This window comes from Triticum dicoccoides, chromosome 6B (genome assembly GCF_002162155.2).
Source record: "Triticum dicoccoides isolate Atlit2015 ecotype Zavitan chromosome 6B, WEW_v2.0, whole genome shotgun sequence".
Taxonomy (NCBI): domain Eukaryota; kingdom Viridiplantae; phylum Streptophyta; class Magnoliopsida; order Poales; family Poaceae; genus Triticum; species Triticum dicoccoides.
The window spans coordinates 225435017-225441181 of NC_041391.1; the positions used below are offsets into that span (position 1 = coordinate 225435017).

A 6165-nucleotide genomic window follows, 5' to 3' on the forward strand; every position below is an offset into this window, starting at 1 on the left:
GGTGACAAGTAGTACTAGAAAGTAGTTTAGTCCCCCAACTTAGCCCATAAACATCTCCAAAATTGGCTAAGAAATTTAGTATCACGATCTGAAACAATAGTATTTGGCACACCATGCAAGCGAATAATTTCATGAAAGAACAAATCAGCAACATTAACAGCACCATCGCTTTTATGACATGATATAAAGTGTGCCATTTTCGAGAATCTATCCATGGCAACAAATATGCTATCCCTCCCCTTCTTTGTTCGAGGTAAACCTAAAACAAAGTCCATATATATATATATATATATATCCTCCCAAGGAACACTAGGTACAGGCAAAGGCATATATAAACCATGAGGATTGAATCGTAACTTAGCTTTTTGACATGTAGTGCAGCGAGCAATAAAACGCTCAACATCCTGTCTCATCTTTAGCCAAAAGAAATGTGTAGCAAGTACGTCCTCAGTCTTCTTTACACCAAAGTGTCCCATTAATCCTCCTCCATGCGCCTCCTTCAACAACAAAAGACGAACGGAGCTAGCTAGAATGCATAGCTTGTTAGCACGGAACACAAATCATTAACGACGAACTTGTTCCACATTGTTCCTTCTTTACAATTCTGCATCTATCTATTATATATAAAAAACGCTTAACGAGATAACAAAAAAAAAGAGAAATAGTCTAGAAAACCCTACAATAATTAGAAACATCTGGCCATCAATTTAAACTAATTAGGCAACCATAGCCAATGGATTAAAAGGTAAAGAAATTACCCACCATTGCCCTTGATAAGTTATCTCACCCACGTCATCTACTAAAAAAAACTTGCCCACGTTAAAAAATATTACCAAGACAACACAGTTTTCATGTAAGATCTCTCCTCTGTCATTAAGAAAAAAACTAGTAAGCCTGCACGTGCAAATGCACGTCTGACTAATATACAAATATATGTGAGAATATGTATAGAAAGATATTTTGGTTGCACCGGGGATACATGGGACACACGGCCAGTCTTCCAGATGCGCTCCACCTGTCGTGCCAACCGGACTGCACGTCGGTTCCGTCTCACCTCGACCCTTGCATGCTTCCTCTCCACCTTGTAGCTCAATGTGGACATCCTCTTGGTCAGGATGTTCTTCGTCCGCGCCTTCACCTGCACCTGAAATAGAATTTGCACAAATACAGACAACTGGGATTTGTTTCATCGTTTTGTCTGGACAGTGCAACAAGTTCAGGAATTCAGATGGATGCTGACCTCTGCATGCCTCAACTTGGCTTTGAATTTGGATTTCTGGCAGTTCTCCCACTCCTGTATCTTCACCTCCTTCCTTTGACTACAACAAATTCATGAGAAGTGCATAATTCATAATTCGAAAAGTACTTCTAGTAAAACCAACTTATTTAAACCATCATCATCCTTCTATACAAGGACACGCCCACATATAAGTACTATTAATCATTTTGCTTCTGCGGTAGTATCATTACACATGAAAAGTATCACTTGATCCAAGTCGTATAATTTTCATGACAAGTCTGAAACTGTATCACCACGAAAAAACCAACAGTAGTTCACAAAATTTAGGAGAGAAGATGGTCTTACACTGTAGAGATAATTGTGTTCAGAAACTTTGAAGACCAACCTATGAAATGAAACCCGAAAATGCATAATAATTACATAATTGTAGCAAAAAAAGAAAATTGTGCAATTGACATTCTATTTCTTCCACAACCGCCTTCCAAATCAGATCCCCGCCTAAAGATGTATTACTTATACTAAGTCAAGACCGCCAATCATGCAATTATTTGTCATGATAATCTAATGTAGAATTGTAGCATACTTCAAAGGATAGTCAAGAATGAATTATGAACATGTTTTGCTAAGCACTACTAACATGCTAGTGTAGGCAGACCACCACAGGTCTTGTATGATCTCTTGAGCAATTTATGATCACGCATCATAAAGCTTTAGTGGAACCAATGGAATTCCAATCAACACAGGAACAACAGTAAAAAAACTAAATTTAAAACAAGAAGTGCCAAACAATTTGAGCAGCCTTTTAATCAGTGTTGTAGATTGTAGAACTTTCCTAGCATAAAATATTTGGAATTTCCTTTTTTCATGGGCCAAGAATGTAATCTCCATCAGATATAACCTGGAATGACAATATAATTGTCAGAAATACAAGGCATCATATTTGCAGGATTATATTAAGAGGTAAGTAGCAAATGGTTCACCTCATGTTCTGAAAGAGTCTTTCGAACAACATATCTGAATTGAGATCAGTTGAAAAAAGCAGCATCAACTTGGGGCTAACAAATAGAGTAGTGTAACTAAAGAGGCTAACATATCAGAATCATCCAATCAGAATGTCACCACGACTGCATCAGATCAGATGCAACAGAGTAGTGTAACAAAGGGGGCTAACAAATACAAGTAAAATAATAAGATGACAAGGTCTCAAATGAATTCACAATTTAATATTTGTTCTTCAAGAAAAGCTAGGAAGCAACCAGAAAGTAGTGAGATAAAATAATAACACCAAAAAATAAGTGCCAATAAATGTGAAGATAAAAGATCATAGTATTAGCTCATGTTTTTTTTCTTGTTTCTAAAGTTACCATTAAGCTTAAAGAAAAGATGATTCCAAGTTCTGAGTACATTAGTCAGCAGGCCATTGATTCAAATTGTAACATGCTACTGTAGCTCAAGTCAAAACCATTCAGATTGTACAGACTACAAAGCAAAGCAACACCTACAGTACATTGATTCAAATAATTTCATATACATTTTGTCCCAGAAGCTTGCACTGTGACCTTGTGGCTTCTTCAATCAGGTTGCATATCAGATGCAATCTGAATTTTGTTTAGTTTTCAGCACAGGAATCAGTCGCAACACTGGAACTGGGAAGACATGCGGTCGATCTTCCGGATGCGCTCCACCTGTCGCGCCGACCGGGCTACCCGGTGGTCCTTTCTCGCCTCGACCCTCGCCTACTTCTTGGTCATGTTGTTCTTCGCCTCCGCCTTCATTTGATTGGCATGCACCTGAAATAAAATTTGTACAATTATGGCCAGCTGAGATTTGTTTCACAGTTTCGTTAAGAGTTCAAAATTTAGAGCACAACTGGCTGAGGGATGGCGTGGCGGCACCGGCTAGAGTGCCGCTCCTCGACTGCTCCTGGGTGTCAATCTAGGCGTCATCTTTGGGCCTACGCTCCTCATCAACACCGATGACGATGACTGTGTTGCTGCCGCCGGAGCGACCACCTGGGTGCGGAGCTCGATTCGGCTAAAGTTTTTCCTCTGCTGGAGATAGTCTACTTGGGAGGTTAAATTCTATGCGCCATCCTACCATCATTATTATAGGCATCATTTAGTTGATTTTAAATTTGCATCAGGGTGTTTAATTGGCTAGAGTTCAGAAGATATTATTGTCGGCCATTAGTATTTCAGAAAATTACACCAATAAGGTTTAGCACGGAGACACTTTGAGTTATTGACAGGAAAAAACAAACACATGCCTTGTGCATTAAGTTCATTTTGCAGGACAATAAATTGCCTATAATAACAAGTTCACTGGAACTTTCAAGAAATGCCACAGAACTATGACAATACTATGATATAATGAGTGTCTACTAACAAGTGACAAATGAACTTTTATTATTTTCATCTCATCAGAAGTTCAAATAACCAGATCATGACATGTAGGTCAGAGATACACAAGAAATTCAAATGAGCAACAAAGTGACCAATAAACGGATTGAATAATCTAGATAGTATCTTTAAAAGTGTTTTATAAGCCTCTAACAATCAGTTAGCAGCTGCACCAAACCCATGCAACCGTGAAACCTCCATCATGTGGGTCCAAGCATGGATTTCCTACAATGACAAATAACTTCTATCTTCTCACAACTCAAAAACACATGGAACATGATAATCAGAAGTACAAATGATATTCATGTCAAGGTTGCTTGTTTGGAATACAAAAAGGAGATACATGGAGAAAATCACATAATGATGCATAAGATATTCACCTCACTGTATGTCAAATTGAAGGGTTTTACTATTCTGAGAAACGATTGCAAATGTTTCCTCAACTTCAGCTCTGTCTCGGCATATCATCTTTGTTCGGAATATAGTCATACTGGGCAGCAGAGACTACCCTGTTACTGCAAATGTATACTGCAGTGCACTGTCAACAAACTAACTAACACAATATGCATGGGAATTTCAGATAGAAGTGTATAAGATTTTAAATATATGACCAAATCACAACTGTACAAATATGAAAATAGGATCAAGTGGTAATTTATACCTTTAAGGCTAGCTCCTGAACCATCTGTTGCAGGTTTGACATCTTTTTGATATATACTCAAGAGAGCTTCAACTCTAGTTCTGCTATAACTGACCTGCAAAATGATAATCAAACGGAGTGAAATTGTGTCTTTTCTTCAAACTGCCTGTCAACTGGGGGTCACAAGGCGGCAACATAAGATCATACCATTTCGTAATTATATGGTTGCTAGAAATCTGCACCTTGTAAGACAAAAACATCAAATTGGGTGCACTTGCACAGGGGTAAATTGATTGTATTTGGACGTCTTCACGAAAAGGCTTGCACTCCTCTGTAAAAATTTGTGCCTGTTTCTCTGCAATGGAACCTACAAGATGTACATCCTTTGCTGACTGCTCATCAATACTACCAGGGAGCAATTTTTCAGGTAATTTATATGATTCAGATGCCCTAATACTGAGGTTAAACCATCATATAATACTTTCTGTACAATGAAGTACATTTTTCATCAAATAATCATTTCTGCTTACAGTGCTGGAAAATGTTCAACATAGCAAAAGTATACCACAAACAGTAATGTTTTCAACCAACCTCCACTCCAGGTTGTGGCGAAAAGTGTGGATCAAGAACCTTGCATTCGATCCTGCTGTTCTCCTCGTCACAGTTGAGGATGTCCCCCTACCAGTTCTGCTGCGTGAACGGAGATCTGTCGCCCAACAGTCTCGTGACCACAGCAGCAGCATGTCAGCAAAGGAAACCCTCAATTCGTAACCCTATGAGCCCCAAAACCTGCCCGGGACTGCTCAACGGAGGATAGGTGGGTGCTGGGCGTACGTACCAAAAGAATAGACAATCGAGGATGCGGTAGTCCTCGACGCCGGCGAAGAGGCGACCACCGGCAGCTTCCACTGGATCTGTCCCATCTGCTTCAACGCGTCGAGGGGATCTCCCAGGCCGAGGGGGCGCGCTGCTGCGGCTCGGTCGGCCGGCCCGGGCCCCCCTACAGCGGAGGTGCCGCTCGGCCGCTAGCGAGAAGGGGGAGAAGGGGCAACGGCGGGGCGACCGTCTGGTGAGAAGGGGAAGGGGCCGAGCGGCGGCATGCTCGGGCGGTTGGATGTGCCGCTCGGCCGGTGGCGTCCGTCGGGGGCGGAGCTGCTGCTCGGCCGCTGGCGAGAAGGGGGATAAGGGACGGCGGCGGGGCGAGCGTCTGGTGAGAAGGGGAAGATCGAACGGCGGCGTGGTCGGGCGGTTGTGGCGAGAGGCGAAGCGGGGGGCGTGCATGTGGCGAGGGCGTTAGCGATAGCGAGGGGGTTAGCGACGGGGGGTTGGGGAAGTTGTGCGCGGCGGGGGACCAGAATCGTACGTGAGATCGGGATAACAGTTTTTAGGAAAGAGAAGCAGGAGTTTAGGAGTGGCAGGGTGGGTAATTAAAGTGTAAAACGCGTTTGATGTTGTTGGGATGGTTTAGTCCATCAGATCCTATGATTTGACGGATGAGATGATTTGGTTCTCCGCCCTCTCGTCTTTTTATCTCTCCCTACTAATAATAAAGCACGGATTGGGTCTCCGGGTTCACCGTCGCAGCATGTTTGCAAAATTGTCCCTGAGCTTTTTAAGAATCAACCCGCAATCCTCAATAGCCCGAACGTAAGTGAAAAAAAAACGTTTCGAGCCCGAGCGATGCGCCTTTCTCCCGAGCGAAGCGAGTTCCTCTGTCTTCTCCTTCTCCACGTTATTTGCCGCCGCCGCCGCCCCGCCCCGCCCCGCTGCAGCCCGCCGTCGCCCCACCCTCGCTCGCCGCTGCGGATCCACCACCGCCCCTCTACAGCCCGACGTCCCGTCCCCGTGTCACACCACGAGCCTCTTGCCGGCGGGCTGGGCCCTCC

At 43.0% G+C, this 6165-nt stretch overlaps 1 long non-coding RNA gene across 9 annotated transcripts; it reads right to left on the bottom strand.

Annotated features, from left to right (window-relative positions):
- Positions 1-558: 558 nt before the first annotated feature.
- Positions 559-5609, bottom strand: LOC119322974. Of its 9 annotated transcripts, none has more exons than XR_005156015.1 (7): positions 5118-5609; positions 4487-5000; positions 4301-4394; positions 4020-4167; positions 3111-3302; positions 1241-3030; positions 559-1144 (listed from the first exon to the last, which is right to left on the bottom strand). It is a non-coding gene; the product is annotated as an uncharacterized LOC119322974 (long non-coding RNA). The 9 variants fall into 9 exon arrangements; XR_005156014.1 differs by having other exon boundaries at positions 3136-3333; XR_005156013.1 differs by having other exon boundaries at positions 3111-3333.
- Positions 5610-6165: the final 556 nt, after the last annotated feature.